The 25,097-nt window shown below is 43.2% G+C and overlaps 1 long non-coding RNA gene, 2 other non-coding genes and 1 pseudogene across 3 annotated transcripts; 3 read left to right on the top strand and 1 right to left on the bottom strand.

The window, feature by feature from the left end:
• Positions 1 to 2,962: 2,962 nt before the first annotated feature.
• Positions 2,963 to 3,001, top strand: LOC120366208 (U7 small nuclear RNA; annotated as a pseudogene).
• On the bottom strand, positions 2,993 to 3,055 carry LOC120366209 (U7 small nuclear RNA). Its single transcript, XR_005580945.1, has one exon. It is a non-coding gene; the product is annotated as a U7 small nuclear RNA (small nuclear RNA).
• Positions 3,056 to 8,403: 5,348 nt separating this feature from the next.
• On the top strand, positions 8,404 to 24,936 carry LOC141580218 (uncharacterized). The gene is made up of 3 exons (XR_012512352.1): positions 8,404 to 8,541; positions 12,447 to 12,485; positions 24,375 to 24,936. It is a non-coding gene; the product is annotated as an uncharacterized LOC141580218 (long non-coding RNA).
• On the top strand, positions 15,793 to 15,909 carry LOC120366301 (U5 spliceosomal RNA). Its single transcript, XR_005581023.1, has one exon. It is a non-coding gene; the product is annotated as a U5 spliceosomal RNA (small nuclear RNA).
• Positions 24,937 to 25,097: the final 161 nt, after the last annotated feature.

Below are 25,097 nucleotides of genomic sequence, written 5' to 3' on the forward strand. Positions count from 1 at the left end.
CCAGCACTTTGGGAGGCCGAGGCGGGTGGATCGCGAGGTCGGGAGATCGAGACCATCCTGGTCAACATGGTGAAACTCCGTCTCTACTAAAAGTGCAAAAAATTGGCCGGGCGCGGTGGCTCAAGCCTGTAATCCCAGCACTTTGGGAGGCCGAGGCGGGTGGATCACGAGGTCAAGAGATCGAGACCATCCTGGTCAACATGGTGAAACCCCGTCTCTACTAAAAATACAAAAAACTAGCTGGGCATGGTGGTGCGTGCCTGTAATCCCAGCTACTTAGGAGGCTGAGGCAGGAGAATTGCCTGAGCCCAGGAGGCGGAGGTTGCAGTGAGCTGAGATCGCGCCATTGCACTCCAGCCTGGGTAACAAGAGCGAAACTCCGTCTCAAAAAAAAAAAAAAAAAAAAAAAAAAAAGTGCAAAAAATTAACTGGGTATGGTGGCACGTGCCTGTAATCCCAGCTACTCAGGAGGCTGAGGCAGGAGAATTGCGTGAGCCCAGGAGGCGGAGGTTGCGGTGAGCCGAGATCGCGCCATTGCACTCCAGCCTGGGTAACAAGAGCGAAACTCCGTCTCAAAAAAAAAAAAAAAAAAAGAGGATATGACCAGTTCTACCAAGGAGCAGAGAATCAGGAGAGGTTTCCAGAGGAGCTGACATCTAGCTACCTAAAAGATGGACAAGGCTTTGTCAGGTATATATGGCCAGAAAGGACATTTCTGGCAGGGACATAGCACAAGCAAAATGAAAGAGGTATAAAATAGCCTGATAAATCAGGGGACTTAAATTTAACCCAGAGGCCTTCAATGCCAGGACTAGGATCTTGAACTTAATCCTGTAAGAAAGTGAGAGCCACTGAATGATACTGGGCTAGGGAATGGCTTGACCAGTTTTGCACTGGAAAATGATTACTCTGACTGGCAGTGGTGTGAACAATGCCCTGGAGGAAGGAAGACCAGATCGGAGACAATTAGAGTGGGTAGACAATGAAGAGTCCAGGGAAGCACTCATAATGACTTAGATTACTGAGTGGAGAATGAGCCTTTTTACAGGATTATAAATCTTACTATTTTTCGAAGAGTGAGGGAAAATTAAAGTTTTCATATTTTCCTTATTAATCCCAAGGAAGAAACTAGAGCTATGGGTAAGACTGGGGAGAACCAGCCCGGGCATGGTGGCTAATGCCTGTAATCCCAGTACTTTGGGAGGCCAAGGTGGGTCGACTACCTGTGGTTAGGAATTCGAGGTCAGCCTGGCCAACATGTGAAAACCCTATCTCTACTAAAAATACAAAAAAATCAACCGGGCATGGTGGCACATGCCTGTAGCTACTCAGGAGGCTGAGGCAGGAGAATCGCTTGAACTTGGGGCAGAGCTTGTAGTGAGCTGAGATCGCACCACTGCACTGCAGCCTGGATAACAGGGTGAGATTTTGTCTCAAACAAAACAAAACAAACAAACAAAGACTGGGGAGAACCCATAGACAAAATAAAATATTAATAATAAATCAGAGCAGGGAGCTGTGGCTCACGCCTGTAATCTCAGCACTTTGGGAGGCTGAGGTGGGCAGATCACCTGAGGTACGGAGTTCAAGACCAGCCTGGCCAACATCGTGAAGTCCCATCTCTACTAAAAATACAAAAATTAGCCCAGTGTGGTGGCACACACCTGTAATCTCAGATACTTGGGAGGCTGAGGCAGGAGAATTGCTTGAACCCAGGAGGCAGAGGTTGCAGTGAGCCGAGATGGAGTCATTGCACTACAGCCTGAGCAATAGAGTGAGTCTCAAAATAATAAATAAATAAATAGCCGGGCGCAGTGGCTCACGCCTGTAATCCCAGCACTTTGGGAGGCCGAGGCAGGTGGATTACGAAGTCGAGAGATCGAGACCATCCTGGTCAACATGGTGAAACCCCGTCTCTACTAAAAATACAAAAAATTAGCTGGGCATGGTGGCGCGTGCCTGTAATCCCAGCTACTCAGGAGGCTGAGGCAGGAGGATTGCCTGAGCCCAGGAGGCGGAGGTTGCGGTGAGCCGAGATCGCGCCATTGCACTCCAGCCTGGGTAACAAGAGTGAAACTCCGTCTCAAAAAATAAATAAATAAATAAATAATAAATAAATCAGGCCATGCACAGTGGTTCATGCCTGTAGTCCCAGCACTTTGTGAGGCTGAAGCAGAAGGATCACTTGAGCCCAGGAGATTAAGACCAGCTGGGCAACACAGGGAGACACTATCTCTACAAAAATTATAAAAAGTAGCTGAGCGTAGTAGTGTAGACCCAGCTACTTGGGAGGCTAAGGTCAGAGGATCACTTGAGTCTGGGAGGTCGAGGCTGCAGTGAGCCATGATTGCACCACTGAACTCCAGCTTGGGCAACAGAGTAAACTCTGTCTCAAAAAAATTTTTTAATAAAAATAAAAATTAGCTGGGTATGGTGGTGCACATCTGTGGTCCCAGCTATTTGGGAGGCTGAGGTGGGAGGATCACTGGACTTTAGGAGTTCGAGGCTGCAGTGAGCTATGATGGTGCCACTGTATTCCAGCTTGGGCAGCAGGAGAACCCTATCTCAAAAAAATTAAATAAATACAAAGTGAGGGCGGGCGTGGTGGCTCCCACCTGTAATCCCAGCACTTTGGGAGGTCTAAGTGGGTGGATCACCTGAGATCAAGAGTTTGAGACCAGCCTGGCCAACATAGTGAAACCCCATAAAAATACAAAAATTAGCGTGGAGTGGTGGCACATGCCTGTAATCGCAGCTACTCAGGAGGCTGAGGCAGGAGAATCACTGGATCCCTGGAGGCAGAGGTTACAGTGAGCCGAGATCGCACCACTGGGCAACAGAGCAACACTCCATCTCAAAAGAAAACAAAAGAAAAGAAAGAGAGATCCTTTAAAAAAAATTTTTTTAAAGGAAGATTTTTGTTTTTCCTGTGGGAAGGTTTTCCGAAGAAGAAAACCATCTTCAGTGTTACAGCTCTTTTAGAATTTGTCTAAGAGACAAATTCAGTGAACACTGGAAAACCTGATAGACAAATTCTAAAAGAGGTGTAACACTGAAAATTTTAGCTATACCAATACCGATAATCAACTGATGGACATCTAGGAGCTAAGCTTTCCAGCATTCTGCCTCCTGTCCGGTTCTCTGCTGTTGTTTCTCTTCTGAACAGCAGATGGCAGGATAATCCCACAACAGGTGGTCAATTGCAATGAGAAGAAAATTGTTTCTTTTCCCCCTATGTATCTCTTTCCCAAGATAAACAGTACACAGGGCATCTGCCTCTTTACTGGAAGTAAGATATGTAAGAAGGTAGCTTTTCAGCAAGGAATATCAAAGTAGCTAACATAAATTCTGAGCCTTAAGTTATTACACTGTGCAAAAACAAGCTTCTCAGAAAGGAGCAAATGGAGGTTGAAAGCCAACTGTTAAAATTCCACATATTCTAGGTTTCCTCAGTTAATAATCATAAAAAGTTTATGGCCAGAAAGTCACAGAGGCCCTTCTGTTGTAATTGTTAGGGTTTAGAGTCAGTGGGAACACCCTTCTCACCCAGGGGATTTTAAAAGCCAATCCCTCCCCCTCCCCACAATCCTTTCCTCTAACACTCATTTCCCATCCCCTCACAAAATTGCCAGGGTAATTGACTCTTAGATGAGATGAGTTTGACTTTCTACCCTGATTTTGTAACAGAAGTTCTTTTGGTGAGGTTCTTTGTTTGAAAATGCACAATAAAAATGGCTTTAGAATGACTTCAGAGGACTCTTTCTTTTTCTGGTGCCAATAACAGATTCCAAAGCAGCTATTATTCGAGGTGGGTGATAGGATCCCTTGAGACTGTTTAAGTATCGGTTTTCAAAGTGCTTAGGAACCTGAAATGTCCCGTATGGTATATTTGCAGGTGCATAATTGGCCAAGTGCTCCAGGGGTTATAAAGATTGCCTTCCTGTAGTTGGAATAGACAGATTTAGCCTCTTACTGAAATTGAAGGCTGCAATGTTGATAACAAATCTGATTCTAACTCTCCTGTGTCACTTCAGCCCAAAGGTGCCTTTGTCTCCCAGGAGAAAGAGGTTAGAGGTAAGTGAATGGCCCTTAACCAGAGCCATGTAGAAAACATTGCTAAGGAAGACTTCTGTCCTGAGAGTGGAGGTTTAAGGCTGTTGTGTGTGAAGCAAGTTTGCTTTGTTCACAGCCAATCTGACTGAATGCAAGTATTGCTGAGGTGACTGGAGCTGAGGAGCAGCAAACTGCTTTAAAAGCAGCTTTCAGTGGGAAACTTTAGGCATACAATGACTTTATTTTTGTTCAACGTAACTCTCTAACCTTGCTTTTTTATTGCACTTACCAAAATAAATCTGAATAAACTTAAAAGGCTGCCTTGAAGTCAGTAGGAAAATGGACATTGTCTCTCCCGAAAGTGTTTGAACGGTAGTACATAATCCTAGCTACATCCAGATAAGAATACACCTCCGCCTGTAGAAAGCTTTCCCGGAACGGAATATCACCAAGAGTATTCAGTTTGGGGCTTGATGGTTCCAGCCTGTCTTACTAAAACTTCTAAGAAATAGTTTGCCTGCTCTTTCACTCTTCCATTTGTAGTTAACACTTACGTGTATTTAGTGGTGTTCTGAACTCCTTTTATTTCTCAAGGCCTCTGGCATTTGATGATACCTGTGCAGCAGGAGCTTTCAGCATACCAAGCACAGGGTGGTGTTTAGTGGAGAAGGGGCCAGGAGAAAGGAAAAAATCCTAGGCTTTTCCCTAAGTTACTTAACTTGGGAAACCAGTGGGCCCCTTTTAAGATTAAATGTTTCTTTAAAATACTACGATCTTCAGTTATGAAGATATGGGTGAAACTGCTTCCCCCAGACAAACCTGAGGTGGGGCATTTAGGTGTCTCATTCAAATCAAAAAGGTGCCTCTCAACAGGAAAGATGTAATCAGCTCTCCCTCTCAGGATCGGCTGCCAGGTTTGAACATTTACTTATCTGTGTTCCAAGCAGGAGACACTGCTGATTATGGGAGCAATTCCCATGACTACAGAGAACTGTCTGAGCTGGGGAGTCAAAGCTCTGATCAAGAGGGCACTGAGAGGAAAAAAGCCCCCAACATTCTCAGAGGAAATTCTGGAGTTGACAAGATACATGCCTTGTCTGCAGAATTGCCTCCTATATCTGGCATTGAAGATCTAGAAACATCCTTCCCTTCACCTTCCTAACTAATGTATTAAGAATCCCTTTGACAAATAGAATTTTCAAAGCAGTTTATTTCATTCAAACACTACCTGATAAGTTTGTTTTGGAAAAAACAAAAACAAAATGAAGACTTTACAAAGGGTGATTCTCACAAATGATGGTACCTGAAAAGAGGCAAACAAATCAGAGAGGCCAAAATCTCTATGTAAAGTAAGCTGTGGCAAAGTTTACTTTTCTTGTGGCACAAAATCTAGACTCACAGTGAGCTTCTTCAATATTAGCTTCAATTTATATTCTGCCTCTCTTCTTTGTCCATTATTCAAGGCACCTGCTCCCTGTCCCTCCCCCACTCCTCCAGCTGTCTGTCTGTCTCATTTGTGTCAATTAGGAATTCAATACTGCTTGATTTAATTGAATGACTTTCCCTGTACAGAATCCCAACTACAGTCAGGGCATCAACTATCACTCCCATTGCCCAGAATAAAAACTCTAAAAAGTCAAAGGCATTCAAGGATGCCTTAGAAAAGAGCAAGAGATCCTTGCTAGCTTTGCCAGTGAGCCCAAGAAAGATGGCAAGACTGGGTTTCCTGACACCCAGTTATGTATTTGGTGGCCTATCAAGAGTCAGCACTGCATCCAAGATCATTTGAGTCTACTCCATTTAGTAAAGATTTTCAAAGAGGATCTTAAGGCTTAGAAATCAAGAACCAACCGGAAGAAATAAACTTTTTACACCACTTTCTAGTTTACAACATGCTTTCCTATCTTTGGAAGAATGACTTTGTCTTTCTGTTAATTCAGTCATTGAATACATAGGTCCTGTTCTTTAGTCAACTGCCTCTATCCACCTACTATGTACCAGGCAGTGTTATCAGAGCTGAAAACAGTGTTCTAAGAACATTTAATAAAATAAAGTTCTTATTCTCATGGAACTTACATTCCTGTGGGAAGGATCAAAATAATAAGTAAACCTATGGTGTACTAAATGGTAATGAGGGTATTGAGAATCATAAAGCAGTGTTAAGGGAGATAGAAATTACAGTTAGGGCAAGTTTTTTAGTTTATAAAGGGTAGACAGAAAGAACTCAGTGAAGAGGTGATTTTGAGCTGAGACATAAGAGAGAGAACAAGCCATACAAATATGAGGGAGAAGCATGCCAGGCAGAAGATACAGCAAATGCACAGGTCCTGATACAGGAGTTTCCTTGTTGACAGAGACCAGTGTAGCTAAATAGAATAAGCCAAAGGAAAGATGTAAGAGAGGTCAGGAAAGTGTCAGTGGAGGGGACAGAGTTGTAAGGCCTTGTAAATCATTGTAGGGTCTTTTGTTTTGTTTTGTTTTGTTTTGTTTTAGACAGACTCTCGCTCTGTTACCCAGGCTGGAGTGCAGTGGCACAATCTCCGCTCACCGCAACCTTCACCTCCCAGGGTCAAGCAATTTTCCTGCCTCAGCCTCCTGAGTAGCTGGGATCACAGGCATGCACCACCACTCCCAGCTAACTTTTGTATTTTTAGTTAAGACAGAGTTTCACCATGTTGGCCAGGCTAATCTTGAACTCCTGGGTTCAAGTCATCCTCCCACCTTGGCCTCCTAAAATATTGAGATTACAGGTGTGAGTCACAGTGCCTGACCTCTCTGTTTTTTTTGTTTTTTTGTTTTTTTAATTCTGAGTGAGGTGAGAAGCCACTGGAGGATTTTTATTTTTATTTTATTTTATTTTATTTTATTTTTTATTATTTGTGTGTGTGTGTGTGAGAGACAGAGTTTTCGTTCTTATTACCCAGGCTGGAGTGCAATGGCGCGATCTCGGCTCTCCGCAACCTCCGCCTCCTGGGTTCAGGCAATTCTCCTGCCTCAGCCTCCTGAGTAGCTGGGATTGCAGGCACGCGCCACCATGCCCAGCTAATTTTTTGTATTTTTAGTAGAGACGGGGTTTCACCATGTTGACCAGGATGGTCTCGATCTCTTGACCTTGTGATCCGCCCGCCTCGGCCTCCCAAAGTGCTGGGATTACAGGCTTGAGCCACCACGCCCAGCTATCACTGGAGGATTTTTAATAGGGAGAAAGACTTATGATACGACATAATTTTTTTTTTTTACAACAGGGTCATCCAGGCTGAAGTAATGTGGCACAGTCACAGCTCACTGCAGCCTTAAACTCCTGGGCTCAAGTGATCCTCCTGCTTCAGCCTCCTAAGTAGCTAGGACTACAGGAATGAAGCACCATGCTCAACTAATTTTTAAATTTTTTTGGAGAGACCGGGTTTCACTATGTTGCCCAGACTGGCCTTGAAACCCTGGCCTCAAGCAGTCCTCCTGCCTTGGCGTCTCAAAACACTGGGGTTACAGGCACAGGCCACCACACTCAGCCTTTTAAAAAAATTATGGGTACATATGGTTGTAAATGTGATTTATGTTTTAAAAGGATTATTATGGTTGCTATGTAGAAAACAGAAAGTATGGGTGCAAGAGCTGAAGCAGGGAGACCAGTTAGGAGGCAATTGTGGGAATCAAAGCAAGAAATAATGGTGGCTTGGCTCAGGATGGTAGCAGTGCAAGTGGTGACAAGCAGTCATATTTTGGAGGAATAGGTCCCAGGATCTGCTGATGGATATGATGAGGAATATATAAGAAATACAGAGGAGTCAAGAATATTGTGAAGCTTTTGGCCCAAGCAACAATTAGATAATCTAGCAGAAAGAACAGAGTCCTTGAATCAGAGGCTGTGAGACTAAATCTCAATTCCATGGTTTCTGGATTGTGTAATCTTGGGCAAGTCACTGAACCTCTCTGAGCATCAGTTTCTTCATCAGTAAGAAACCTTTTGAAATACTGTGGCTCTAGGATTTTCTCAATTCTCTCTTGGTTAACTTATCATTCTCTAGTGGCTTACCACTGTATTTAGAATAAAATACAAACTCCTTTGAGGTCCAAGAAAGCCCTGTAGGAACTGGCCTCACCTACCTCTCCAAGCTGTCCGCCACATTGATCTTCTGCTTGTGTTCAGCTGGTAAGTAATAGAACCTGGTAACTTTCTTTTCTTTTCTTTTTCGTTTCCTTCCTTCTTTCCTGCCTTCCTTCCTTCCTCTTTTTTTTTCCAGGGTCTTGCTCTGTCACTAAGGCTGAAGTGCAGAAGTGAGATCAAAAATCATGTCACAGGTTACTCCAGCCTTGACCTCCCACTCTCAAGCAATCCTCCCACCTCAGCCCCTTGAATTACTGGGCCTATAGGCAGGCATATGCTACCACACTCAGCTAATTTTTTTTTTTTTAATTGTAGGCTGGGCACAGTGGTTCACGCCTGTAATCCCAGCACTTCAGGAGGCTGAGGAAGGCAGATCACCTAAGGTAAGGAGTTTGAGGCCAGCCTGGCCAACATGGTGAAACCCCATGTCTACTAAATATACAAAATATTAGCTGGGTGTGGCGGCGTGCACCCATAGTTCCACATACTCTGCAGGCTAAGGTTGGAGACTCACTCGAATCTAAGAGGTGGAGGTTGCAGTGAGTTGAGATCATGCCATAGCAGTCCAGTCTGAGTGACAGAGCCAGACTATATATACACACACACACACACACACACACACACACACACACACATATTTTATTTAACATATAAAGAGACTGGGGAGTCTCCTTATGTTGCCCAGTTGAATTCCTGGGCTCAAGCAATCCTCCCAACTTGACTGTCAAAAGTGCTGGGATTATAGGCATGAGCCACCGAACCCAGCCAGAATTTGATAACCTTCCATTTTAAGAACTATCGCTGGCTAGGCACAGTGGCTCACACCTGTAATCCCAGCACTTTGGGAGGCTGAGGTGGGTGGATCACCAGAGTTCAAGAGTTCGAGACCAATCTAGCCAACATAGTGAAACCCCATCTCTACTACAAATACAAAAATTAGCCAAGCGGACACGCCTGTAATCCCAGCTACTCAGGAGACTGAGGCAGGAGAATCACTTGAACCCCGGAAGTGGAGGTTGCAGCAAGCCGTGATCATGCCACTGCACTCCAGCCTAGACACACACACAAAAAACTATCACATACTCTCTTCTCTCTGCCTGGAATGGCCCTCACCCTGGTGCCTTCTCATCTTGCAAGAAATTTTACTTCCTCAGAGTGGCCTTTCCTGACCATCAATCTTGAAGCAGCTTCCTTCCATTATTCTTTCAGGATTTGTTCTTTTTATTCAGAAAAGTTCATCACAATTTATAATTCTGTTTACCTGTTTATTGTCTGTTTCTTCCTTTAGACTGTAAGTTCCATGAAAGCAGGGAACACCATGTGTATATCCAATAAGGCTCTTACTGATATTCTCTTGCTGGTTTGTTTGTTTGTTTGTTTGTTGTTTGTTTGTTTTTTCCCTAAACTCCCAAGCTGGAGTACAGTGTTGTGACCACAGCTCACTGCAGCCTCAACCTCCTGGGCTCAAGTCCTCCCACCTCAGCCTCCTGAGTAGCTGGAACTACAGGCACATACCACACCTGGCTAATTTTTTTTTTTTTAACTTTTATTTAGGTTCAGGGGTACATGTGCAGGTTTGCCATATAGGTAAATTCATGTCACAGAGATTTCTTGTACATTGTTTTATTACCCCAGTACTAAGCCTAGTACCCAACAGTTATTTTTTCTGCTCCTCTCTCTCCTCCCACCCTCCACTCTTACGTAGGCCCCAGTGTCTATCGTTCCCTCTTTGTGTCCATGTGTTCTCATCATTTAGCTCCCACTTATGAGGGAGAATGTGCTGCATTATTTTTCTGTTCCTGTGTTAGTTTGCTAAGGATAATGGCCTCCAGCTCCATCCATAGGACATAATCTCATTCCTGCAAAGGATATAATCTCATTCTTTATTATAGCTGTGTAGTATTCCATGGTGAATATGCACCACATTTTCTTTATCCAGTCTATCACTGATGGGCATTTAGTTGATTCCATGTGTTTGCTATTGTGAAGAGTGCTGCAATGAACATGTGTGCATGTGTCCAAAGGTGGAACAATTTATATTCCTTTCAGTATGTACCGAGTAATGGGACAAATGGTAGTTCTGTTTTTAGCTCTTCGAGGAACTGACACACTGCTTTCCCCAATGGTTGAATGGTTGAACTAATTTGCTCTCCCACCAACAGTGTATAAACACTCCCTCTTCCGTGTAGCCTCACCAGCATCTGTTATTTTTTGACTTTTTTTTTTTTTTTTTGAGATGGAGTCTCACTCTGTTGAGCAGGCTGGAATGCAGTGGCATGATCTTGGCTTACTGCAACCTCTGCCTCCTGGGTTGAAGCAATTCTCCTGCCTCAGTCTCCCGAGTAGTTGGGACTACAGGAATGTACCACAATTCCTGGCTAATTTTTTTTTTTTTTTTTTTTGCATTTTAGGTTTTGGGGTACATGTGAAGAAAATGCAAGATTGTTGCATAGGTACACACATGGCAGTGTGATTTGCTGACCTGGCTAATTTTTAATTTTGTATTTTGTAGAAACAGGGTCTATGTTTTCCAGGCTGGTCTTGAACTCCTGGGCTCAAGTGATTGTCCTGCCTGAGCCTCCCAAAGTGCTGAGATTAGAGGAATGAGCCACAGTACCTGGTTTGGTATTTTTTTTACTTAAAAAACCCAAAAAACTAATTTTCTCTGCATTTACTCAATTCAGATTATATTTCACTGCTAAGTAGAAATACTTCTCTCAAATCAGAAAAGCCCTGAATCTTCTTCTTTTGTGTACACTATATTGGGTTTAATGTATATGTACAATACTAACACGAATTTGTTCTATTTTTTGTAGTCACTTCTCCAGGTTATACTTATCTTTAGAGTCAGGTGACAAAAGAATAGGGTCTAACTTTCAGATCATCTAAGTATCCTTAGTCTTATCCATCCAAAGTTCTTGTATAGGCAAAGAGAGTGGGGAGGGCATTCCAAGAAAGGAAACAGGGTCATCAAAGGCATGCAACATGTTTTGTGGGGGATAACTAAGAAACACACACATGGTTTTTGGTGTTTGCAGTATAGGTGGCAAAGGTCAGGTTGGCTAGAGAACATCTAATGAGTTATAAATGTTTCCTCCTCCTCTATTTTCTGAAAGAATTTGTGTAAGATTGGTCTTAGTTTACCAATAAAATCATCTGGGCATACAGCTTGCTTTAGGGAAGATTCTTGATAACAAATTCAATTTCTTTAACAGATATAGGACAATTCTGATTTTCTGTTTCATCTTTTGTCAGTTTTAGCAAGTTGTGTCAGATAAGAAGGGTCATCAGTGCTAGACTGAATCTTATTTTCCTGAAATGAACTATACTTTGGAGCCATTAAATGTGTTTATGGGCCAGTCGTGGCTGCTTATGCCTGTAACCCCAGCACTTTGAGAGGCCGAGGTGGGCAAATCAGGAGGTCAGGAGTTCGAAACCAGCCTGGCCAACATGGTGAAACCCCATCTCTACTAAAAATACAAAAATTAGCCAGACGTGGTAGAGGGCGTCTGCAGTCCCAGTTTCTCTGGAGGCTGAGGCAAGAGAATCACTTGAACCTGGGAGGCAGAGGTTGTAGTGAGCTGAGATCACACCACTGCACTCCAGCCTCGGTGACAGAGCGAGACTCTGTAAAAGAGAAGAGGAAAGGAGAGAAACATGTTTATGAAGAATGTCCAATAAGGATTCTGGGCTGGGCACAGTGGTTCATATCTGTAATCCCAGCACTTTGGAGGATCCAAGCAGGAGGATTACTTGAGCCCAGGAGCTTAAGGCTGCAGTGAACTAGGATCATATCACTACACTTGCACTCCAGCCTGTGCAACAGAGTGAGACACTGTCTCTAAGGAAAAAAAAGAGAAGGATTTGGGAAAGAGGTCAGGAAAAAGGAAAAACAAGAGACAGAAGTGAGAGAACCAAGATAGTAGACTTTTATAGAAATGTGAGGAATAAGTAACAAGAGTGCAATAATTAAAAAAAGAACCAAATTGAAGAACTACAACCAGTTCTTTATCTATATCTCCTTTTGCCTCTAATTCAGGCATTCATAAGTGAAACATTGTACTGCTTCTCAGCATCTACTCTGCCCAAGGTGGAAAGCATTCCTTGTACCAGAGCCCAGTGGTAGAAAGAGATAATATTTCTGTTGTGAGTTAGAATTCCAGCCTTTAAGACCTATGCCTTAGAAACTGGTGCCACCTGTCTGTCATTTTGGTTTTAAGTTTAATTTTACAACTAGCTTTTCCAATACACTGTTGATATTTCTTTTTTTTCTTTTTTTTTATGACAGATGTGGTTTCACAGGGTATCTAGAGGTTGCTTAAAATGGGTAAGTAAATACTGTGGTGTAGTTGTTTTCCTAATTTGGCAACCGAAAAAGTAACTATGATAGAAGAGACATGGGATTTAAAGTCAAAAGACCTGAGTTTTAACACTTGGCTCAATCACCTTTTTCAGCTGCGTGGCCTGAGGCAAAACAATCTCTCTGAGATATAGCATTCTCCTGTATAAACTGAGCATAATACTAGTTGTGTGTATTTCATATTGTCATACTGAGAACCAAATTAGAGAAACTTTACATTAAAATAAAAAAAAAATAGCTGAGGTCAGGCATGATGCCTCACGCCTGTAATCCCAGCACTTTAGGAGGCTGAGGCGGGTGGATCATGAGGTCAGGAGTTTGAGACCAGCCTGACCAACATGGTGAAGCCCCTCTCTACTAAAAACACAAAAATTATCTGAACCTAGTGGTGCACATCTGTAATCCTAGCTACTCACGAGGCTGAGGCAGAAGAATCAGTTGATACGGGGAGGCGGAGGTTGCAGTGAGCCCAGATTGCACCACTGCACTCCAGCCTGGGCGACAGAGCGAGTCTCCATCTCAAAATAATCATAAAATAAACCAAATAGCTGGAGGTGGTGAGTCAAGCCTGTAATCCCAGCACTTTGGGAGGCCGAGGCAGGCGGATCACCTGAGGTTGGGAGTTCGAGACCAGCCTGACCAACGTGGAGAAAACCCTGTCTCTACTAAAAATATGAAAAATTAGCCTTGTGTGGTGGTGCATGCCTATAATGCCAGCTACCTAGGAGGCTGAGGCAGGAGAATCGGTTGAATCCAGGAGGCGGAGGTTTCAGTGAGCTGAGATTGCGCCACTGCACTCCATCCAGCCTGGGCAACAAGAGTGAACCTCTGTCCCCCGCCCCCAAAAAATCCAATGTCTGATTTTTCTTGTGACTGTTTTTTAAGTTGAAGTAATGAACAGAAATGAGACTTTCATGTGAAAATAATAATGAATTTTTTTTTTTTTTTTTTTTTTTTTTTCTCCTGTGTAGACTCCATTCCTCAAAATTACTGTGGTAGTACTACTTGGCTTTCAGAAAAAAATAAAATTGGCTGGGCACGGTGACTCACCCCTGTAATCCCAGCACTTTGGGAAGCTAAAGCAGGTGGATCGCCTGAGCTCAGGAGTTTGAGACCACCCTGGGCAACATGGTGAAACCCCATCTCTACCAAAATACAAAAAATTAGCTGGATATCGTGGCACGTGCCTATAGTCCCAGCTACTCAGGAGGTTGAGGCATGAGAATAGCTTACGCCCTGGAGGTGGAGGTTGGAGTGAGCCAAGACTGTGACACTGCACTTCAGCTCGGGCTACAGAATGAGACTCCATCTCAACAAAAAGAAAAAAGAAAATTTATTACTATTATTATTTGTATTTTTAGTAGAGTCGAGTTTTCACCATGTTGGGCAGGCTGGTCTTGACCTCCTGACCTCAGGTGGTCTGCCCACCTTGGCATCCCAAAGTGCTGGGATTACCAGTGTAAGCCACTGCGCCCGGCCAAAATTTACTTTTTAATATGAAATTTTCAACTAAGACTTATGAGACTTGGCCGGGTGCGGTGGCTCAAGCCTGTAATCCCAGCATTTTGGGAGGCCGAGGCGGGTGGATCACGAGGTCAAGAGATTGAGACCATCCTGATCAACATGGTGAAACCCCGTCTCTACTAAAAATACAAAACATTAGCCAGGCATGGTGGCACATGCCTGTAATCCCAGATACTCAGGAGGCTGAGGCAGGAGAATTGCCTGAACCCAGGAGGTGGAGGTTGTGGTGAGCCGAGATCGTACTATTGCACTCCAGCCTGGGTAACAAGAGTGAAACTCTCTCTCAAAAAAAAAAACAAAAAAAAAAACAAGACTTATGAGACTTTATATTTTTGATGACTGAGTAGCTTTCGAAAGGGAAATTATTATGCATTTAGTGATGGTGCTAGAATTAGATTCAGATTAACAAATTATAAGTCTTAACCTAGAATCTGAGAACTCTTAAACCAGTTAGGAATTTTGTTTTCCCAGATATGTGCATGGCTTCTTGGCTTCCTCACCCTCATCAAGTCTTTACTATAATGTCACCTTCTCAGTGAGACCTTCCCTGCCCATTCAGTTTAAAATTTAAAACCTCCCCCAACACTCATTTCCATTCTCTGCTTATTTCTCCTCCACAGCACTTACCATTTAACATATATCATTATTTTGTTTACATATATATATATATCTCATCACCCCTTCACCACCTCTCCCATAATGTAACCTCCATGAATTTTGTTCATAGTTTTATCTCTAGCATATAGGACAATACTTGAAACATCATAGGCACTCAATATTTGCTGAACAAATATAAACAACACTCATGAGTTTTCTCTTTGAATATAATAGCATAAGAATATTGAAAATCCATGATACGGTGTTTCAGCAAAACAGTGATGGGACTTTACAACCCGGATGTTTCTTCTAATAACACCCATTGCAGACCAGCATGTCCACATCTAAACTGAAAGGGTTCTATTTGCTCAGCTCTCAGAATAATGGAAACTTTTTGGTCACTGTTCATTTTACTTAGAATTGTAAACTATAGGAAGAAACAGAGTGGTGTCCAGGGGATCATCTTCTAAGAGAATGCTTTCCCAAATCTCGGGCTCTGGGCAGTCTGCCTAACAAGTAAGGTTGGGGGGTCATTTAAATAATCCTCTCTTCTCACTTCCAGAGGATTCCCTTTAAAAACACAAGTACCCCAGGAGGGGAATCACAGCTTAATCCTTCATCATTTAACACTTGAGCTGGATTTAGAATATGAGGTGAGGAGTAGGCAGGAAGACTCATTTTACTAATTTTGTAATGCCTGGGGCAGAATTTGACCAGCTTTTTCCCACATCAAAGTCTCCTTACCCCTAAATATTATTCCACAAACAAATGCTATAGACTGCAACTGATTGAGACTAGGAAACTGTTTTTAGTCAGCTACAATTCTATCAACCTGTTCTACTCTGCAATTGTAATTACCAAGCCCTCACAGACCTAGAGGAGATTCTGCTTTCAAACATACCAAACCCGTGCCACAGAGAGTAAACCAGATTTTCTGCCTTTCAATTTGTGCCCTGAAGTATAGATTTGGTTGTAGAGTGCCTGACCACGAGGTCACATGTAATATAAATAAGTATATACTTTTATGTAGTCTACACCTAAATGTTTCTATTCATGTTGAGTGTCTTCTATGGCAAGTGCTATGAGCAGTGATTCCCCAGCTTCTATCAGGGTATTAGTTAGGTACCTGAGTGCATGCAAAAAATACAGATTCCTACTCTGGTTTCTCTTCAGATCATATAAATCTTTTGCCTTTCCCTAAAGATTTCCGTGGAGAGGAACAGTTATGAGTCTTTTTCCAATTTTGTGAGGCCTTGTTTTTCACGAGGCTGAAAAAAAAAAAAAAAAAAAAAAAAACAGATTCCTTAACCCATCTTAGTTCTAACAAAACAAAATCTCTGGGAGGATACAACCTGATCATCTAATTTTTAAACAAGCACCCAGTAATTATCATGAATGGCCATCGAGGAACCCCTGTGAGGGATACCCAAGAAACACCTGACTCTAGGTACATTATATATTTCATCTGGGAAGTTAGACCTGAGATATGAAATAACTAAACATGATTTTCACCAGTGTGGTCAACAATTTGATATATTACATATGCTATTGATGTGAAGACAGGAAGGGAGAAATTAGTGGTGGGGAAGACTGAGTGGAGGAAATAAAACCCTGGTGGGCCTCAAGGTTCATACAGGATTTGAATAAAGGAGAGAAAAGCATGTGGAGGAAAATCAGAGGGAAATGAACAAAGGTTCAGAGGCAGGAACATAGGGGCATGTTCTTAGAACACTGCGTTTGGCGAAATTAGAATATACACTTTAATGAAGAGTTAGAAATAGTGACTGATAAGTAGGTTTGGGACAGAGTATACAAGGTCTTGGAAGTCAGGCAAAAATCTTTAACGTGACTGAGATGGGAAATTGAGAAGTAAAATCAAAATGCCAACTGAGTAAATTACATTCTGAGTGGCAGAAAGAGCATGGGTTTTGGTACACCCTTGAGTTAAGCCGGCCAGGCATGGTGGCTCACACTTGTAATCCCAGCACTTTGGGAGGCTGAGGCAGGCAGATCACCTGAGGTTAGGAGTTCGAGACCAATCCAGCCAACAGAGTGAAGCCCCATCTCAACTAAAAATACAGAAATTAGCTGGGCATAATGGCACATGCCTGTAGTCCCAGCTACCTGGGAAGCTGAGGCAGGAGAATCGCTTAAACCCTGGAGGTGGAGGTTGCAGTGTGCTAATATTGTGCCACTGCACTCCAGCCTGGGCAACAGAACAAGACACTGTCTCTACAAAAAAAAAAAAAAAAAAAAAAAAAATTAAGCCTACCCCTTTTCCTCTTAATTGAGGTACTCTCCAGTAAGGGAAAACTTATCAGAGGAACCTGTCATAGGATACCTGTTGTCTGTCTTCTGGGCCAAGTCTCAAGTACAAACCTCTTCAATCTCTGATACAAATTCCCTTTGCCTCTTCCTATTGAAATCAGTGGAACAGTTTCCAGGAAAGCTGAAAGCTGCTTCACAACTCAGAGCAGACACCCCCAAACTACGGTCCGCAGGCCGCATGTGGCCCCCTGAGGCCATTTATCTGGCCCTCCCGCCACACTTCAGGAAGGGGCACCTCTTTCATTGGTGGTCAGTGAGAGGAGCATGGTATGTGGCGGCCCTCCAACAGTCTGAGGGACAGTGAACTGGCCCCCTGTGTAAAAAGTTCTGGGACGCCTGGTTTAGAGCAATACTTACTTCAAATGTTAGAAACCCATCTGGGTCTGCTTGTAACCCTAAAGTAGTTTTCTAAATCTTAAACACAGATTGGCCCGGAAATTCCCCATAGCTCACAAAGCATTTACCTACACTGAATACGAAGGTTTTGCTTCCAATTCTCCTGATACAATAACTTGTGGGGGCTGGGCACAGTACCTTGCCCTGTAATCCCAACACTTTGGGAGACAAAGGTGACTGGATCACTTGAGGCTGCGTCTTTGAGACCAGCTTGGGCAACAGAGCAAGATCCTGTACCTCTCTACCCCTACCCCCCCAAAAAAGGGTGGGCAAGGTGGCTCACGCCTGTAATCTCAGCACTTTGGGAGGCCAAGGCAGGAGGAGCACTTGAGGCCACGAGTTCAAGACCAGCCTAGACAACATAAGGAGACTCCCTGATCTCTACAAATAATTTTTTTTTTTTTTTTAGAGAGAGTTTCACTCTTGTTACCCAGGCTGGAGTGCAATGGCACAATCTTGGCTCACCACAACCTCCGCCTCCTGGGTTCAGGCAATTCTCCTGCCTCAGCCTCCTGAGTAGCTGGGATTACAGGCACGTGCCACCATGCCCAGCTACTTTTTTTTGTATTTTTTTAGTAGAGACGGGGTTTCACCATGTTTACCAGGATGGTCTCAATCTCTTGACCTCGTGATCCACCCGCCTCGGCCTCCCAAAGTGCTGGGATTACAGGCTTGAGCCACTGCGCCCGGCCTCTACAAATAATTTTAAAATTAGCCCAGCATTGTGGTGTGCACCTGTGGTTCCAGCTACTCAAGGAGCTGAGGTGGGAGGATTGTCTGAGCCTGGGAGATTGAAGCTGCAGGGAGTTGTGATTCCAGCCTGGGAAACACAGACCCTTTCACTAACAAAAAAAAAAAAAAAAAGAAGAAGAAGAAGAAGAAAGAAAGAAAAAGGCCAGACATGGTGACTTATGCCTGTAATCCCAGCACTTTGGGAGGCCGAGATGGGGGATCACCTGAGGTCAGGAGTTTGAGATCAGGCTGGCCAATATGGTGAAACTCCATCTCTACTAAAAATACAAAAGTTAGCCGGATGTGATGGCAGGTGCCTGTAATCCCAGCTACTTGGGAGGCTGAGGCAGGAGAATCTCTTGAACCCAGGAGGTGGAGGTTGCAGTGAGCTGAGATCGCGTCATTGCACTCCAGCCTGGGAGACAGAGAAGACTCTATCTCAGAAAACAAAATAAAATAAAATAAGAAGAAATTGTGAACTATGATACTACAGAAAAACATTTTGAAGATAGAAGGGCACAGGAGGTATGGTATGTACCTGAGTAGTTAGGCTTTTTCCCTTTTTCTTCTGTTTCTTTGCTCACTAAACAAAAAGTTTCAGAAGTTAATGCTTAAGCCAGAAAGCCAAGCTTCTGGGTGATTGAGGATTTTCTGGTTTCAAATTGAACAGAAAACTAAATTAGCAAATTAATTGTTGGATGTATTTTCCTGGGCCCTTCATCAGCTGTTGCAGGACCAGTAACCAATGAAAGATGACTTCTGGCTGCCCTGGAGAGGGGGCAGGGTTCAGAATCAGGTTCTGCTAGCTACCAAGTGTCAGACATGTTAATTTCAAATTACTTTTGTACAGCTTGGTGTCAAAATGATTAAAGCATGAAGAAAAAAACAGAATCAAAGGAGAAAGAAGGAAATCGGTTACCTTGCATTTGGAGCAAGGACACTTGCAATTCCATTTTGGCGGGCTTTAACCCACAAGTTATAGAAATTCTAAGCTTTAGTTAGGCCCTTTGATGATCTCCTAAGATACGAAGGTTGTGTGGTGGTCATGGCTCTCCGTTTCCTTTGTATAATGTCACTATCTCAATGGCAGAGTCTATATCATAAACACTAACACGGTCACATTTTCTTCCCCTTTCCCTCCAGTAAAACTGTATTCTGATAACATTGGGCTCTATATGTCAGGAACTGTACTAAGTATACCTTATATTTAAAGTATCAAATATTCCTTGAAATATGCTATGCATTATTATTATTCCCATTTACAGGTGACAAACCTGAGGCTTGGAGAGGTAAATCACTTGCTCTACTCACTCGGCAGAGGTGGGATTTGTCTTGCTACAGGGCCTTACTGCTTCCTCTCAATTTTCCCTTTTAGATTTGAGGAACCAAGAATTTGAGTAAGTCTGATTGTTAAGACAACTTGATTGTTTCTTTTAACAGTCATGGGTATCTTCTTTTTGTCTAAAGATGCTGCTGAGGTCAGCCTTATTTTCCATAAAATAGTAGTTTTTACAGAACCAGTTTCCCAGGGTGAAGAGGTAAGCTCACTGGTTGGCTTGTCTTTGTCTCCCAGTACCCAGCTTTTCCAGTTGGTTTCATGGGCTTCATGACACTTTTTGCTCAAGATGAGTCATCTCATCTGATTTTTGTATGTGAAGTATAAGGCTGAGCTCAGTTGCTACTGCTTTTCAACCATCAATGCAAAGCTGCACTGCTTGAGTTCTCTCAGTCTGCCAGATTTGATTATTTTCCTCACCCTTCCTAAAGCCACTCACTTCTCATTATCTTATTATATAATACATTTTTTTCTTTTTGAGAGAGAGAGAGACTCACTCTGTTGCCCAGGCTGGAGTGTGGTGGCACAATCCTGGCTCGCTGCAACCTCCACCTCCTGGGTTCAAGCAATTCTTGGCCACTTGACATTACCATTTTTTTTTTTTTTTTGAGACACAGTCTCACTCTGTCCCCCAAGCTGGAGTACAGTGGCACAATCTCAGCTCACTGCAAACCCTGGTTGAAGTGATTCTCCTGCCTCAGCCTCTGGAGTAGCTGAGACTACAGGCGCGTGCCATCATGCCTGGCTAATTTTTTTATTTTTAGTAGAGACAGGGTTTCACTATGTTGGCTAGGCTAGTCTCAAACTCCTGACCTCACGATTTGTCTGCCTTGGCCTCCCAAAGTGCTGGGATTACAGGCATGAACCACTGTGACTGGCCACAATTCAATTTTTAAGATTCTAGTGATGCAGAAGTCACAATATTGCTCCCTGGACACTAGTAAGTAAGTTTTAGGTGCACAAGAATATCCCAAGGATGGTGAGTGATACCAAAGCCACCATTCAGAATAATATTGATAATGTCAGAGAAATGATCTATAAATACAAGATAAAATAATTGCCCACTGATAAATTTATATATATAATTTTTTTTTTTTTTTTTTTTTTTTTTTTTTTTTTTTTTTTGAGACAGAGACTTGTTCTGTCTCCAGGCTGGAGTGCAGTGGTACGATCTTGGCTCACTGCAAACTCCACCTCCCGGGTTCAGGTGATTCTCCTGCCTCAGCCTCCGAGTAGCTGGGACTACAGAAGGGTACCACCATGCCCAGCTAATCATTGTATTTTTAGTAGAGATGGTGTTTCACCATGTTGACCAGGATGGTCTCAATCTCTTGACCTCGTGATCAGCCTGCCTCAGCCCCCAAAGTGTTAGGATTAAAGGTGTGAGCCATGACGTCTGGCTAAATTTAGAAATATTGAACCTTAGAACTTCAAGAATGTTATCGGCCGACTTTTGGAGAGTGCTAAGTGCTTTTCAACAACCTAATGAGGTAGGTTACATTATTTTCCCTCTCTTTCCAGTGCTCAGGTGAACCACAGAATAAGGATGAAAGGGCCAAGCATGGTGGCACCCTGCCAGCAATCCCAACACTTTGAGAGGCTAAGGCAGGTGGATCACGAGGTCAGGAGTTCAAGACCAGCCTGACCAAGATGGTGAAATCTCATCTATACTAAAAATACAAAATTAGCCAGGCTGAGGCAAAGAATTGTTTGAACCCAGGAGGTGAAGGTTGCTATAAGCCGAGACCGCACCACTGCACTCCAGCCACCTGGGTGACAGCAAGACTCCATCTCAAAAAACAGAAAGAATATGGATGAAAGGCATGTTAAACATTATATAGGACAGTGACAAGGGTCGCTTTGAATGCCTCCACTGAGTGCTGTGCAGCTTACTACATCCTAAGGCAGCCTACTTCATATTTGTATTAATTCTTCCATATTCTGAGCTAAAAGTTTCTGAAGTTCCTGTCTCTCGGTTCTGGAGCCTTGGAGCCTCCCAGGACAAGTCTAATTCCTTTGTACTTAACAGTCCATCAGGTGTTTCAAGATGGTCTTTCATCACTCATGAATTCTTAACTCTTCTTCAAAAGCCAGAGTTTATGAAGTTCCCTCACCATCTCAGTTGGCTGTTCTATTACATCCTTCTAAAAGAGAGTATGTTGCTTACATTTGGCCTAATACGGAATAAAGTGAGGACCTTTCCATGTTCCAGACGCTATATTTCTATCAACCCAGGCTAAAATTTTAATTTATTTTTTTTTTCCTTTTGGCCTCATCTTCTAATACCATCATTTATTTGAAGAAAACCACCAACCTGACTCCCCACCACCTCTCCTTGCCATGCACTTGATTTTCATGTTTATGCTCCTTTTCTACTGGTCATAACACAGCACACACGTCTCTTCCGCATGACCTTGATCCTCATTCTTTGCAGTGTGAGGTACTGATCTCTCCATGTGCACATATGTTACACTTATTTTCTCTCAGCTTCCTTCCAGCACCTTCTCTCATCCCATTTCACCTCCTGGTTTCTACCTTTCCAACATCAGAGAATCCAAGTCAGAAAAACTGTCTTGCTTCTTTGTAATGTAAGATAGGCGTGTTCTGAAACATTTTTGTCTTTTTTTTTTTTTTTTGAGACAGAGTTTCGCTCTTGTTACCCAGGCTGGAGTGCAATGGCGCGATCTCGGCTCACCGCAACCTCCGCCTCCTGGGTTCAGGCAATTCTCCTGCCTCAGCCTCCTGAGTAGCTGGGATTACAGGCACGCGCCACCATGCCCAGCTGATTTTTTGTATTTTTAGTAGAGACGGGGTTTCACCATGTTGACCAGGATGGTCTCGATCTCTCGACCTCGTGATCCACCCGCCTCGGCCTCCCAAAGTGCTGGGATTACAGGCTTGAGCCACCGCACCCGGCATTTTTGTCTTTTTTGAGACAGAGTCTCGCTCTGTCACCCAGGCAGAAGTGCAGTGGCACCATCTCAGCTCACTGCAACCTCTGCCTCCCAGACTCAAGCAATTCTCATGCCTCATGAGTAGTGGGACTTCTAAGTAGTGGGACTACAGGTACATGTCACCAAATCTGGCTAATTTTTTGATTCTTAGTAGAGATGGGGTTCCACCATGTTGGCCAGGCTGGTCTTGAACTCCTGGCTTCAAGGGACCCACGAGTTTCAGTCTCCCAAAGTACCAGGGTTACAGGCATGAGCCACTGTGCCCAGCTCAAAACATTATTAACCAGTGAGGCCGGATCTGTTTGTCCTGGTTAGCACTTATAATGCATATGCTTATAGTCTAAGGCTGGCTTCCAAGAGAGTATTCTGATTTGTGAATGCTTTTCCTAAGTAGATCTCCACATATTTCACTTTACTGGAGTTCCAGAGGAAAAAATACGGCCCAGGACTTAGTCACATAGGAGGTATCCTGAAAGCAAAAGGTGGCAAATTAATGACGACTTTCATTCTATGGACATTTAAACAGCTTGGGTGATGTAGAAACAATGGAAACAGCCTGGGTTCAAATCCTAGCTCTGTTGCTTCCAGGATAGGTGTTCTTGGGCCAGTTTACTTCTCTGTGTCTCTATGTCCTTATCTGTAAAACAGTGGCAACAATTGTACTCACTTCTTAGCCCTGTTTAGGCTAATTAAAATAATTTTTATTTTTATTTATTTATTTATTTTTGAGACAGGGTCTCCCTTTGTCGCCCAGGCTGAATGCAGTGGCACCAACCTGGCTCACTGCAGCTTCAACCTCTCAGTCTCAAGCAATTCTCCTGCCTCAACCTCCTGAGTAAGCTGGGACCACAGACACCCACCTCCACACCTGAGTAACTTTTTATTTATGATTTTTTGAGACAGAGTTTCGCTCATTTCCCAGGATGGAGTGCAGTGGTGCGATCTCAGTTCACTGCAACCTCTGCCTCCTGGATTCAAGTGATTCTTCTGCCTCAGCCTCCTGAGCAGTTAGGATTACAGGCGGCTGCCACCACGCCTGGCTAATTTTTTATATTTTTAGTAGAGACAGTGTTCCACTATGTTGGCCAGGCTGGTCTAGAACTCCCAACCTCAGATGGTCCACCTACCTCAGCCTCCCAAAGTGCTGGGATTACAGGCATGAGGCACCACCGTGCCTGGCCAACTTTTTATTTTTGTGCTGGGATTACAGGCACAAGCCACCTCGCCCAGATGCACTTGGGTTTTCTGCCTGCATCTTCACAAACCTGGATTCTTGAAGCCTTGGTACAGAGGTTTTGGCTTTATAAGGAAGCAGACATTCAGAAAGAGGCTCAAGATGAATGCCCCTCAATCTGGGGCTGGTGAGGAGCAGGGCAGAACTGTTATTTACAAGGGAGCATAAAGGCCAGAAGAATCATAATCTATCAGGAGATGAGATCCAGCATGTCTTTCTTTCCTTCCTATTGAAAAAAAAACTTTCTGACAAAAATGAGTAATTGTGGCTCCTACCTGATCTAACAGAAGAATTCAGTGGTCTACGTGGCCAATATTTTTGGGCTTTTTAAATCTCTGGATTAAAACAAAACAAAACATGAAAACATGACCTGCTTCCACTCCCCCGCCCCCCTCCAAATAAAACCCCACTTTTTCAGTTTTGGCCATATAGCAGTTGAGTACGGAATTCTACAAAATGTTTTGGGTTCCACAGCAACTTGTTTGGTTATATTGTATGGTCTACAATGTCGTTGCTACACTAACGCTGAAGAAATTAGTTTAGGTTGTGTCAAATCGTGTTAAAACACATTAAATAAATGCAAAGAGCCCAGAACAAAGAAAGTGATTAAGCTGGTTTAACTGCATTCAGCCTACTATGCTAAATCCCCTTAGGGGGCTCAAGTTAAACAACAAATTTGGTTTCTTGGCCTAAATCCTTTTCTTCAAAGAAATTTTCCTGTGATTCTCATGTTTGTTTTCATCTTCATTTTTCAGTCCGAAGGGAAGTTGGCGTGAAAAGAACCTGAAATCGGAGTTGCATTTGAGGAAGAGATGGACTAGAGAACAGAACAGAGGGCGATGGGTTATAGGGTTCCTTGGACGAACTGACGCATGGGAGACATGTGATTGTTCAGCCCCAGAAAAAGGCCAGCTAGTGACACTCGGGATGAGAATTTTATCCGGCAGTGAATCAAATAAGGCTGCGAGAGAGATAATAAGGTGTAATTATAGCAGTGCTGTTAGCGCCTGTTTATGGGGTCTGGCAGCAATTTGGTTGATCACCCCTCATTTTGAGAAATTTGTAATTTGGCAGTAAGAATTCTTGCCTTCAAATTTGGCACAAACCCTCACGGTTTAATATTGCAAAATCTGGGAAATGTTGAAATGTGGCTGCTATTCTAATTGAACTTTTTCAGGCTCTTTCGAATTCGTGTTTTTCCTGCTGGATTCAGAAACAAACGTCTCTCTTGAGAAGTTCATGAGGTTTTAAAAAATCACAAACTCAAGCAAGCTTACAAGCGAAGGTACTCCTGTTAAAAACAAAACAAAACAAAAAAAAAAACTCGTGACTTAAATCTTGGTGTACGGAAGAGGGGAAAAGCTGTCATTCGAAAATCCCTAGTTCCTTCTCTTGGTAGCCCTTTAAACATTCTCCACCATCAATTTCATTTGACTCAGAGGAGAGCAACACCACGGTTTTACTCCCCGTTGTTTTAA

The sequence above is a fragment of the Saimiri boliviensis genome, chromosome 11, assembly GCF_048565385.1.
Source record: "Saimiri boliviensis isolate mSaiBol1 chromosome 11, mSaiBol1.pri, whole genome shotgun sequence".
Classification (NCBI taxonomy): domain Eukaryota; kingdom Metazoa; phylum Chordata; class Mammalia; order Primates; family Cebidae; genus Saimiri; species Saimiri boliviensis.